General features: G+C 48.4%; 1 protein-coding gene across 2 annotated transcripts in view; it reads left to right on the forward strand.

Annotated features, from left to right (window-relative positions):
• ATXN7L1 (ataxin 7 like 1) overlaps window positions 1–13,175 on the forward strand; it is a 530,170-nt gene that overhangs the window by 174,304 nt on the left and 342,691 nt on the right. The window lies entirely within an intron of this gene.

Genomic DNA, 13,175 nt, shown 5'->3' on the forward strand with positions numbered 1-13,175 from the left:
TCCTATATGGCCAACACCATAGGCATACACCAACATATACTGGGTGGGAATCAAGGTTCACCTATTAGCCACACCCTGTGCCTCTGTAGTTGGGCCATCACATTTGGGATGCTGCTATTCCTCAGGACAAAGGCATCATGCACCGACCCTGGATACTTAGCATTGCCATGGGAGATGTACTGGTCCGCCAAGCACACCATCTGCACTTTCATGGAGTAGAAACTCTTACGATTCCTGAACGCCTGTTCATTCTGGCATGGGGTACACATGTAATATGTATTCCGTCAATCGCACCTATTATATTGGGGATATGTCCCATTGCATAAAAAACAGGCCTTCACAGTGACCAAATCCTCAACCCGGGGAATGCAATTTAGCTGCACATATGTTTTTTCAGGGAAGGAAACACTTGTCAGCACTATTGAGAACATTGGTTGTGACATTCCTGCTGCCAAGCCCACTGTCACTTGGAAAAAAACAGTTACCAGGAAATGGAGAACTGATAGCACTTGTACAAGAGGGGGGATCCCAGTTGGTTGACGGATAGCAGATATCAGGTCAGGCTCCAATTGGGCACACAGCTTTGTGATTGTGGCCCTGTCCAGTCTATAGGTGAGGATAATGTGCCTGTCCTTCAGGGGTCTGTGCACAGGGGTATGTCTCCATCTCCTATTCATCCTCAGCGGTAGGTATCTAAGGGACAAAAGAGTGAGGAGGCTGTCACAAACTGAACAATGGAGCCACAACAGTAGTCCACAACCTGTAAACATGTAATGGGACAGTGCAATTTGTCAAGTATTTGCCTATTTATCCTGTGACGCAGAATTAGTCCATAGGCCTGTTTCCCCCCCCCCCCAACTGAAATGGCGTCCGCCCGGCCTGTGTGGAGGGACAGGTGGAAGTGAGGTAATGCCGCTGACGTTGTGTGCCGTGGCGGTAGGCGGTCGGGAACCGCCGTGCAACTCCTCATTGGTTATAATTGGGCCCTATGGGGTACAGTGGCCAATGGGGATCTACGCCGGCTGTGACAGTATGCACCGCAGCAGACGTGACCGCTATGCATGTGCTGCTGTGACCTGTGTCTGGAACCTACCATGGCCAGTGTGACCGGGGAAAGGGCCCCAGCCTTCACTTCTGAGGAGTTGGAGAGACTGGTGGATGGGGTCCTACCGCAGTACAGGCTGCTGTATGGGCCTCCAGACAACAGGTGAGTACCCTGTGGGCACAATGCATGTGGCATGAATGCATGGAGTTGTGTGTGAAGGCATCAGGTAAATGGGGGTGTGGATGTCCTCTTGGCGGTGTACATATTGTATGCTGGGTTATGTGTGTGCCAACAGTGATGGAAACGGGTATGGTGGGCCATTTGTGTTACTGGCTGGACTCTTTGACTAATGGTGTTCTCCTGTCTGTATTGCCTCTGCAGGTCAGTGCCCATCAAAAGAAGGATAAATGGTGTGCCATCGCCAAGGAGGTGTGGACTCTGGGGTCTGTAGCAGGCAGAGCACCCACTGTCGGAAACGGTGGGAGGACCTGAGACACTGGGCAGGGAAGACCGCGGAGGCCCAGCTGGGGATGGCCTCCCAATGAGGAAGGGGTGCCCGTCAGACCCTGAGCCCCCTGATGGCCCGCATACTGGCAGTGGCCTATCCAGAGCCGGATGGGCGCTTGAGGGCATTACAGCAGCCACAAGGGGGTGAGTACAGTGTCTATCATTACAACTTACGGCTGGTGGGGTAGTATCCGGGTGGTTGTTGTGTGTCAGTGGGTGCCCCTAGGCCAGGCCAGACATAGCAGCTTAGGTCCTCTGGTGGCTAAGGTTCTGAAGGAGAAATACTGCCTACGTAGCTTGTTAGCATCCACTATTGGTCAGGGTTGCGTGGGTCCCAGGTGTGATGCAGTTGGCGGTGTGTGCTCCTCCTCATGCCTTGGTGGCTAGCAATATCACTGGTAGTGCAATCCATAGTGAGTAGGCCTGTACCATGTTTGTGAGGGTGCTGTGTACGCCAGTGGTTATGTTGATGCAGTCATTGACCCAGTGTATCCTTTATCTCTCTCCCCTCCTTTCTTGTTTTGTCATCCTGTCCTTATATGCGTTAGCATCATCTGGCGGAGGAGCAGAGGCACCAGCGAAAGAGGGAGCTGCATCCCACAGGACCCTGGAGGCTGAGTCAACTGACGCTGAGGGCACCAGTGGGATGGAGGGCGAGGGGAGCACCATGGCGGAGACTGGAGGGGACAACACAGACTCAGATACCTCCTCCAATGGGAGCTCCCTGGTGGTGGCGGTCACCTCTGTGACCACCCCAGCTACAGGTACAGCTGCCACCCCCATACCAGCACCACCCTCTCAGCAGCCCCTCTGCAAGTTGCCCATGCCCGCTCACCCAGGAGGGTTCGCATCTTCTTTGCCCCAGGTACCTCAGGCCCTGCCCCAGTGAGCCCTGCTGCCCTGAGTGAGGAGGCCATTGACCTCCTGAGATCCATCTCTGTAGGGCAGACAACCATTGTGAATGCCATCCAGGGGCTGGCAGCCCAGATCCAACAATCTAATGATTCCTGGAGGGCATTCACGGTGGATTGGCAGCCCAACAGACATCGATCCAGGCTCTGGCCTCCTCTCTGATGGCAGCCATTGTTCCTGTTTCAACCGTCCCCCCTCCAACTTCCACTTCTCAGTCCCATTCTACTCAACCCCAACCCATCCCAAGCACACAGCCAGACGAGCATGCACACAAGACTACACCCAAGAGTGTCACAGGCAAACACTTCATCCCACAGGCACTCACACAAACACCATCTAGTTGCAGACACAACAACATCCACTATTTCCACTGTCTTCCACACCTGCATGCACTACATCATCATCCACTACTTGCATCATCAGTACACCAAGCAGAACACACACCTCACTGGCAGACACCTCCACAACATCCATGCATACAACCCATGCACCTGCACCCAAATCCAGCAGACAGATACCTCCAACAACCACTCCCTCATCCTCCACTCCTTTTACTCCTTCCTCTTCCCACCCCAATGTCTCTAAAAAGCTTTTTCTTTCCCAGATTGACATCTTCCCTACCCTGCCTCCATCCTGCACCTATGGCCAGGGAATCAAGGAATCAGCCAAGGACCTCAGCCAAACAGTCCACGGGCCCAGTTTCAGCAGCACCTACTCATGGTGGAAAGGATTCCAGGCCACAAATACTGAAGGGGAAGTAGCCTGCACCAGCCACAAAGAAGGGGAAGGAGCCTGCACCAGCCACAAAGAAGGGCAAGGAGCCTGCACCAGCCAAAAAAAGGGCAAGGAGCCTGCACCAGCCAAAAAGAAGGTGAATGAGCCTGCACTTGCCATAAAGAAGGGGAAGGAGCCTGCACCAGACACAAAGAAGGGGAAGGAGCCTGCACCAGCCACAAAGAAGGGGAAGGAGCCTGCACCAGCAGCTGTCACAGAGCCCCCCGCCAGCCGTGGTTGTGCAGCCAACAGAGAGTGCAGGGGCTGAGCAGGAGCCTCCCACAACCACCACCACTGTGCAGCCATCCGAGGGTGCAGGGGTTGAGCAGGAGCCTCAACCACCACCACAGTGCAGCCATCGGAGGGTGTAGGGGCTGAGCAGGAGTCTCCCTCAATCACCACCACAGTGCAGCTGTCACTGCCGACAGATGCCATATAATCCAGCCTCCATGGGCTGCTGTGCGGCCTGCTCCCACCAGAACCAGTGGGTATTCACCCACTCGAGAGACTGTGGCCTTGCACTCCCCAGGACAGAGGAATGGGCAAGTTGCCCCCTCCAGAACCAATGCAGTATTCACCCACTCAAGAGACTGTTGCATTGTACTCCCCAGGACCAAACATAGGGCCTGTTGCATGTTGCCTCCTCCAGAACCAGTGGGCAAGTCACCCACCTGAGAGACTGTGGCCTTGCACTCCCCAGGACCAAGCACAGGGCATTATCCCCCCTCCAGAACCAGTGGACAAGTCACACACCTGAGAGACTGTGGCCTTGCACTCCCCAGGACAGAGCAATGGGCAAGTTGTCCCCTCCAGAACCAGTGGGGTATTCACCTACTCGAGAGACTGTGGCCTTGCACTCCCAAGGACCAAGCACAGGGCATATGGCCCCCTCCAGAACAAGTGGGCAAGACACCCACTCGAGAGACTGTGGCCTTGCACTCCCCAGGACCAAGCACAGGGCATGTTGCCCCCTCCAGAACCAGTGGGCAAGTCACCCACTCGAGAGACTGTGGCCTATCACTCCCCAGGCCCAAGCACAGGGCATGTTGCCCCCTCCAGAACCAGTGGTCTTGTTTCCGCAACCGGCTGAGGTGCCCGTCCCCCAGGTGCCTGCCTATTGCAGTGTTCTCTCTGTATTGGTGCAGGAATCGAGTGGGGCCTTGCACTTTGCCCAGTGACCATGTGGCCCCTGTGAACTATGGACTGGGCAGTGCCCCTTTGTTGTACATTTGTACATATCTGTTGCACTGCCAAACAGACTTATTATTTTTTATGTTGATCTTATTACAATCACTGTAGTCAGTTCCTGTTGTCCTTGCATTATTCTGCTGATTATCGTGGACAAATTGATTATCTTGTGCAGCTGGTTGTGTGTATGGTGTATGTGTGTGGAGTGTGTGTTGTGCGTGTGTGTGTGTGTCACTCTCGTTTTCCTCCCCCCACCTTGTGTGCTAGACAGCTGTACTCACCATCGTCGTCTTCGCCGGCGTTGGTGTTCGTGGTGGAGCATGACATAGAAGATCATCGGAAACACATGCAGTTCGGGTTCCATGGCGGTGTGGTTCTTCCCTGTGTCTCCAATGGTGAGTCCTTTGACTTTTGTGTTGTTTCCGCCAGGCTTTTGATGGCGTTGGTACCGCCCCGGAAAAGGTGGCGGATTGAATGGTCAAAATATGGTGGGCGGTACTTTGACTTCCGGCTGGCTGTAGGTGGCTACCGCCGTGGTGACTGTTGTTTCCGCCCTGGTGATCGATGTGGTACATTGGCTGTCTCTCAGAGATAAGACCACAATGGTCATAATTTGGCGATAGTTACCGCCAGCCTGTTGGCGGTATTACCGCCACTTTATCACCCACAGACAGGGTTGTGTTGAGGGCCTTTATGTTTGGTGTCTGAGATCTTGTAATTTAAAACCCTTTTTAATGGTAAAGTAGGATTTTAAGTTATTCATTTTGAAAATGATACTTTTAGAAAGGTAGCATGTTCCTGCTCTATTTGGTACATTCAGTCACATGGTCTGGCGTAGATGACAGTTGAACTTTGTTTATTCCTCTCAGACAGCCACACAATATAGGGATTAGGTGTGCCTGGAGGGGACATCACTGGCAGGATGGAGGGGGGAAGAGCTGAGCACAGCCCAACTTGCAGCTGAGTAGGCTGTGCCCTGCCTTCACACAAAGGACTTGTCACCACTTCATTGTTCATGCAGCCTTCTTGGAGCCAGAACAGGGGAGGCAAGAAACTTCCAAGAACTTCAGTGGAAATTCTCTAGATACTTCTCCTATTTCAAAAAGGCATCAGGTATAAAAAAGGAATCTCATGCCGGCTCTTCAGTTCACTTTCTGGTCCTGTGGAAGGACTCTGAGAGGGCTGCCTGCTGCTGTGTACTTCTTTACGGCACCTGGAAAGACTGCTTTGCTGCCTGAAGCCTGCCTTGATCTTTCAGAGGTCTGTCCTGCTGCTTTAGCCCTGTTCTACTGCTTGAACCCAGGACTGCCAGAGTGACTCTAAGAGCTAATTGGCTGGCCTCCTGATCAGAGCCACATGGACTGAAGAGGCTCCAGTCATCTTGATCCTGCACCTAGATTCAGCCTGAGAAAGTCCTAACCCCACAAGTGGTGCCCCTCCAATCCTGGACACTTGGTGGTGGTGTTAAAGGTTCCAAGATAGTCAAAATCCAAAACTTGCCGGCTTAGAACATTTTTGGCTGAAAACTGCTATGAGCTCAAAAAGGAAACCTGGACCAAACTGCTCGTCTATCTGCCCAAGGTCTGCACTTTGTGGCAACCTCACTGCGTTTTTCTCTACAGCAACAAATCCTGTTAAGGAGTCGTTCGCCAAAGGTATATGCGGCCTTGTGGAACTCTTGTTGGCTACTGCCTCCAGATTCATCCCATTGGAGAGTTTTGACTTCCAAAAAAGAGACTAAAGAGCTGTTTTCTATATTGGCTATACATAAACTCCATCGCAACAGCAACAGAATGTACATACCCCAATATGAAGGTCCATTCACTCAATTTATGTCTGCCCGACCTTCAGTTTGGACACAGCAGAGACTACTCTGTTTCCGCTGTGGCCAAACTTCTCAGATGGCCCATATGCCCCACAGAATGGCCCATTTGGATGGGCAGATATGTAGTCCACTTTTTACTATTACTTACCTCAGGTACCTGAGTGGTAAGGAATAGTAAAATTGTTAACATGCTTCCCCCACCATGGGAGAAGACTCCCATAGTAAGGGGGGCATCATATTTTTTTCTTTTCAGAAATAAATTCCTGTTTCTGAATGTTTCTTGTTGAAAAGAAAAAAGGATTACTCTGTGCTACAGGGGTCTGTCTTTCAGCTGTAGTTTCATAACAGAGAGTACTATGCATTTACTGGAATCACACAACAGTTCCTGGTAATGCGATGCTTTCATATATGACCACCAGCTTGGCGGTCATTTATAAATCAGGTACGTGGTCTCTCCACCAATGGGATGGAGTAATTTACTCCACCCCCTTAGCGAAATGATGGGCCACCTGCCTAAATATAAATCAGGCCCATAGTCCGAATGTAGAAATCTTCACTGTGACTTCCTCCAGTGGCTCCCTGACAATGACACCTGCTCCTTGACACCGCCTGCAGCTTTACCCCGTTGACCTTCTACCTTATCAGAGATGTTTTCAAATCTCTAAGTCTGAGGGTTGGCGCTGACTGGGCCCAATCCACTTTTTGTATCCAACTCATGTTCCATCAATGTTGGCCATATTTTTCGACTTTAAACTGGTCCAATTACTTTCTCACCACTTCCCACACTTTTATTTATTTATTTTGAGTACTTAAGTTTCTTTAGTGAGAGAGCTGCAGATGGACACTGCTTCTAGGCCACTTGCTTCTTTTTCCTTATGGGGCATCATGAGCATCATGTTTTTTTTTTTAGATTTACCATTCCAGAATGGTCATTGGGGAACAGGATATAAGAGTTAAAAAAATATGCCAAAATGTCCACAAGTGTATCATGACATGTACTCATGCTTAATCATGCATCAGCAGCTAGCCTGGTAAGCTTTTCTTTCATGAGAAAAACCAAGTCAAGATGCAGCCCTTGCATGCACAATCATTGTGACACACAGGAGGCCATCTTGAAAATAAATATCTGATGAATATTTCTAACCGCAGATTGCTCACCTTAGAATACTACCCAGGCACCAGACTGGACCTAGAAACCTTTCTCTAGTTGTGTTCCCTTGCGCCACAAGGTGGCACTGTGTGGCTCACAGTAGACTCCATGCTGTCCCAGAATCCACCACAGAGTTGAGCCACATAGAAGCATCATCCCTGCATGCTGTCTTGAGTTCCTTTCTTTCCACCTCTACAGTTCTGGAGCTCAACTTCAGTTTTGTCAGACTTCCAACGACTGCTGAAAATCAAGCAAATTTCAGTGGATTAGGGTATGATGTCCCCTCCTAATACTACAGGGATGAAATCATGCTGTGAATGTAGAAATCAGATGTTGGTCACAGACCCGTACGAGGCGAGTCTCTGGTATCTGGGCTCAAGTTTCAACTTGGAAGTTGTGTGATAAGTGTGCTGTCATGCACCCAAAGGTGATCCAGGTCCGATAAGTGAAGCTGAACACAAGAAGAGGCAACATGTCTCTGGTACAAATGTCCGCTCTGGCTCCACAACCTATACTGGTTGAGCTCTTCTTGACACCAGTGCCTACTCCACCAGTGCCAGAATAGGATTATGCCCCAGGACCAACTTCAGCCTGATCTCAACCAATATTGCACTACACAATTACTAAAATGCCACCAGTCGCCATACAGCCTGACTCTGATTAAGTGCCTTTACCATGGAGGATGCTCCACCAGAGGCTCCACTCTCTTTTTGGCTTTGATTCTGGCCAAACCTTACCACCACCAAGAGATGATAATGGTAGGTATGGGAATGATCTATCCCCTTATTAAGATGATGATGACAATTTTACATAGACTTACAAGAGGCTAACTGGCTTGATACATCCCCAGATAGTGGATTTAGTTTGCGATTTGGACAACAAATGGAAGTGAGTGCATAATTTGCAGCAGAAGTCCAACGTGCAGTTGAAGTCTTGGACCTACAATTGCCCTCAACTTACACTAAGATTAATGGCTAATGACTTTATAGATATCTTATAGCATGGGCCAGCCACATTTGAGCACTTGCTCCCTTTCATTAAGGTCCTCACTGATACCTTAATGGGCACTTGTTCAAAGCCCTATTCTTATCCACTGGTGAATAGTCTGGTGGCCTGACGTCACAGTCTAGCGCCTGCGATATTTATTTTCACACTAAACATTCTTCTCCAGAGAGTCTGGTTGTTGAGCCCTCAACCAGCACACTGAATCCCATTGTATTCCCTACAGCTAATCTGCCTAGAGAGAGGATTGAGGTGTTTGGAAAATTACTTTTCTCCTCGGCTAGCCTAGCACTGAGATTAATTAATGCAGCACTTTTTGTGCCAATGTAATAATGTCGTCTGGGGCATGGCCAGCAAGATCTTACGGGTGGTTCTGGAAGACCGTACAGTCTGGTTGGCTCCTCAAAAAATTCAGGATACACAAGATGTGACCAAATATATAATTCATGCTGGCCTCAATTTTACTGCTTGTCTGAGAAGGGCGCTCCGCTGCCTTGCATGGGTGCGTTCCTTAATATTTTCTGGAGACATACAGACTTCACTCAATGGATATGCCATTCTGTGGCACATGCCCGTTTGTTGAAAAAGCTGATTTTGCCTTGAAATGTTTCAAGCAAAATAAGGCCACAGCAAGAGCTTTTGACCTGTACCAAATAGTTTCCTCACCAGTTCAGGAAATTACGGGCTATTCTATGGGGCTGTTGTATCAGTCTCCCCAGCTACTGCTGCAGTCATCCAAGTCCTTTCAAGGCTGGCAAAATGGAAGCCAAAAATGGCACATCCTGTCAGTCTCCTTCCCCTGTGCAACAAGCCACCAGAGTATTTTAGCTTGCCATTAGTGGTATACAACCACGCTGTGGGAGGTAGGATCCAGCACTTTCTCCCAGGGTGGCAATCATTCACCCTGTCACTTCTAGCATATGGTATCTTCACATTGTTCAGTATGGTTACGCCATACCCTTTATTTCCACTCTGCCATATCTTCCCTCACATTAGAGCGAATCTTAGAGGCATACTGTTGCAAGAGTTGCAGGTTTTATTTCCCAAAGAAGCCATCCGAACTGTCAAGTAGGAGGGGGTTGGTACTCTCACTATTTTCTGGTGCCGAAGAAGGATGGGGTCCTTCAGTCCATTTTAGATCCATTTTAGATCTTCAAAATCTGAATGTCTTCCTGCAGAAGGACAAATAAAAAATGCTCACACTAGCCCACACCCTGTCTGCCCTGGACCAAGCGATTGGATGGTTCCCTTAAGCTTGCAAGGCACGTATTTCCAAATAGCTGTCCAGCATTCCCACAGACAATACCTGTGGTTCAAGTTCTCCAGGAGCATTTTCAGTTTGCCTTGTTCCCCGTGCCTCACCAGTGCCTGTCAGTTGTTCACAAAAGTGATGAAGATGTTTGCTGCCCATCTTCAGAGGTCGGTGCTACCAGTTTTCTCCTACCTCGACGACTGGCTGTTGAAGGTGAATTTGCCACAGGCAGTTGTAGGCCACCTCCAGATAACTGCAAACCTCTTGACATTAAGAATCATGATCAACAAGCGAAAGTCACACCTGACTCCTTGTTAGAGGCTTCCTTTCATTGGACCTGTCCTGGATATAGTACAATTTAGGGCCTCCCACCAATTCAACAAGTCCAGGACATTCATGCAGTGATCCTGATATTTCTGCCTTGGCCGTGGATTTTGGTGTAATCAGCTCTGATACTTCTTGGCCTTTTAACCTCCTACATCCTCTTATGTTGACTGTGCCAGGTGGCATATGTGGGCTCTGCAATGGAGACTGAAATTCCAGTGGGTACAGCTCCAAGGAAACCTATTGAACACCATTCAAATTTCAAATGAGGCTGAGCCTGACCTGCAATGATAGCTACCCAGCCACAGTTGGCCCAACGGCATGCCCCTCTCCCTTACCCACCTAGAGCTGACGTGGTGACAGATATGTCACTTCTGTGATCGGGAGCTATTCTGGGGATATATGGGCAACAGAGAGCCCTGGTCTCCAATGGAGGTCAGGGGTGTTCACTTAGCTTTGAATGGCTTCCTCCCATCCACCAAAGAGAGGCTGGTGCAGGGTCTCTCAGACAACTCCCAAAAAGAAATTGTGGGCCCAAGGCTCTTTAGCAAATTCCTGATCGCGAACCACCTGGCATGGTCCTTAAGTGCCAGAATGAACGAGCTCAGCAGATGGCTTCTGCTGACCACCAAGGCTGAATATAGCCCAAGGTGGTGCAGGGCTGCGTGTTGCAGTTGGGAGGACCTTGGATAGATCTTTTCACTGCAGTTCAACAGACAGCGTCAAATGTTTTGCATGATGGGTTTTCCGCAAGAACACTTGCTCTCAGATGCGTTCCAACTGGAATTGAACTCTGGAATCATGTACACCTTTCCATCTCTGCCTTTCCTGCCCTGAGTTCTGAAAAAGAATGACCGTATTCAAGTAATTCTAGTGGCTCTCACTTGGGCTAGGAGAGTGTGGTACCTGGAACTTCTGTGCATGAGCACTTGTCTTCCGATCAAGCTGCCACTTTGGGAGGACCTTCCTTCTCAGCAACTGGGTAGAGTCCTGCACTCAGATCTGTGCAGTGTTCATTTCCATGCACAGAGAATGAGCAGCATTAGTTGACTGTGTTTAATCTGTTGCAGGAAGTGATGGATGTCTTACTCACCTACAGACGCTATGCCACAAAGTTCATTAATCCTGGGCTATGGGGCACATTTGTGGCTTGATGTGGTAACCACAAGATCGACCCTTTATAATCCAAGTGGTCAAATGCTATTTTGCTTATTTCATCTTTGGTTAATCAAGGCTTTGCATTGGCCACTTCTAAAGGTTTTTGTTAACTTTTTTTATCTTTTTATATTTGCTGGACCAACCATCCCTGTTTAAATTACCTGTTGTGGTGCAGTTTATAAAAGGCCTGAAAGATATTTTTCCCCTGGAACCATATTCGATGCCACAGTGGGACCTTAATTTGGTCTAAACGTTTCTCTTATGCACACCCTTCAAGCTAATGCATAGTTGTTCGCTGTTTCTCTTGAATTTGAAGACTATATGCGAATACTTCAGTCCTTCATGTGACTGAGCCTCACGCTTTATTGGTGCATCCGCCCTACACCACATTTTTACCAGACAAACGTGTTGAGACCTTAGCTAACGTTCTTGCCTATAGTTGTTCATCTTTTCCACATTGGGCAATATTTTGCACTATCTGCTTTCCCCTTCTTATTTCTCAAAGAAGGAGGAGAGGTCTCATCAGCTGGACCCCAAAAGTGCTTTAGACTTTTATAGTCATCATATCAAGAAACACCATGTGAACAATCAGCTGCTTGTGGGTTTCTCGAGGCCGAAGAAAGGGAAGGCTATGTGGAAGATGACCCTGTCCAGGTAGATAGTCTTCTGCATTAAGATCTGCTACAGACTGGCCAAGAAGCAACCACTGTAAGGCCTGAGAGTGGATTCCACAAGGGCCAAGGCTGCGACCATTGTGTTGGCATGCGGAGTACCTCTCCTTAACATCTTTCAGGCAGCAATGTGGGTGTCAGTCCATATATCAATAAAGCACTACATCAGTCACACCCAGGTCTGAGAAGGAAATTTCACCTGCTCAGTCCCAAGACATTTTGGTATGATTACATTCCGAAAACCCTTTACCTGTGGAGGTACTGCTTTGGTATCTGTTTTAAGGTGACAAATCTGTGGTTAGATATATCAAATCAGAAGAACAAGTTACTTACATTTGGTAATTCTTTTTCGGGTGAATAGCTCACTGCCCTGCCTCCTTCCTGTTCTGTAGAGTGGCCCTTTTTTTAGCATCTAAAAAGGTCACAATTTAGCAATCTTCACACTAGTGTTACCAATTTTTGACACTCTGCATATGAACGTATGAAAGAAACAAACATGAAATTGATGTCAGTGTGCATGGGCGGCGCTGATATGTGACTCTGCTCTGTCACTTCCGGATGGGTTCAGGGCCAACTTGGAGCCGCATGGCGCCATCTTAGCATCACATGGGAGCATAGCTAGAGAAACATTTTATGGTGTCCAGCACCTGAGAAGTATTCTGAGGTGAGAAATCTGCAGTTAGAAACAAGAAAAGGCATTACTGAAGGTAAGTAACTTGTTCATCGCATAAAGGAAGAGAACAACCATTACAAGATATGTTCCCATGCTTGTGCATGTATGGAGATAAAACATGATTCACCAGTTGATTTTTTTTTCAGTGCCACCAATGCAAACAAGTGTTCACAAAGCCAGTAGCTTAGCAATTGCTTTGCCAATGCTTGTTCCTACTCAGTCTTGAGTACTAGTTCTTTGGTTGCTGCTTCAAAGGTACAATCCATTGTGAAAGAGAAGAGAACCCCATACTGTTTGTGACGGGAAGTTAGTGTTCCAAAGCAATTCTTGGTCCTATTGAGAAACCAAAACAGAACCTTATTTACTCCTCTTGTTTCTCTTTTGTGGGGGTATTTGGAGCCCTTAGAGGTAGGGTACTCTCATTCAAAGCTGCCTGGGGCATTACTGTGAGGGCCCCAGTATTTGTTACGGTAATACTGCTCTTTATAAATTGGGATACCTCATAGTACAGTATTTATCAGATGGGTTGAACTTCTCTATTCTGAATTCCATATCACATAATGGGGTGATTGTGCATTTTGTTACTTGTTCTGAACTGTTTCAGTGTTTCCCTGCACAAACTCCAATAGGTCTTACATGGCAAAATTTAGCTGGTGAAAAAGCTCAATATTTTCAAACTAGGCACACACGGAAT

Source organism: Pleurodeles waltl, chromosome 4_1 (assembly GCF_031143425.1).
Source record: "Pleurodeles waltl isolate 20211129_DDA chromosome 4_1, aPleWal1.hap1.20221129, whole genome shotgun sequence".
Lineage (NCBI taxonomy): Eukaryota > Metazoa > Chordata > Amphibia > Caudata > Salamandridae > Pleurodeles > Pleurodeles waltl.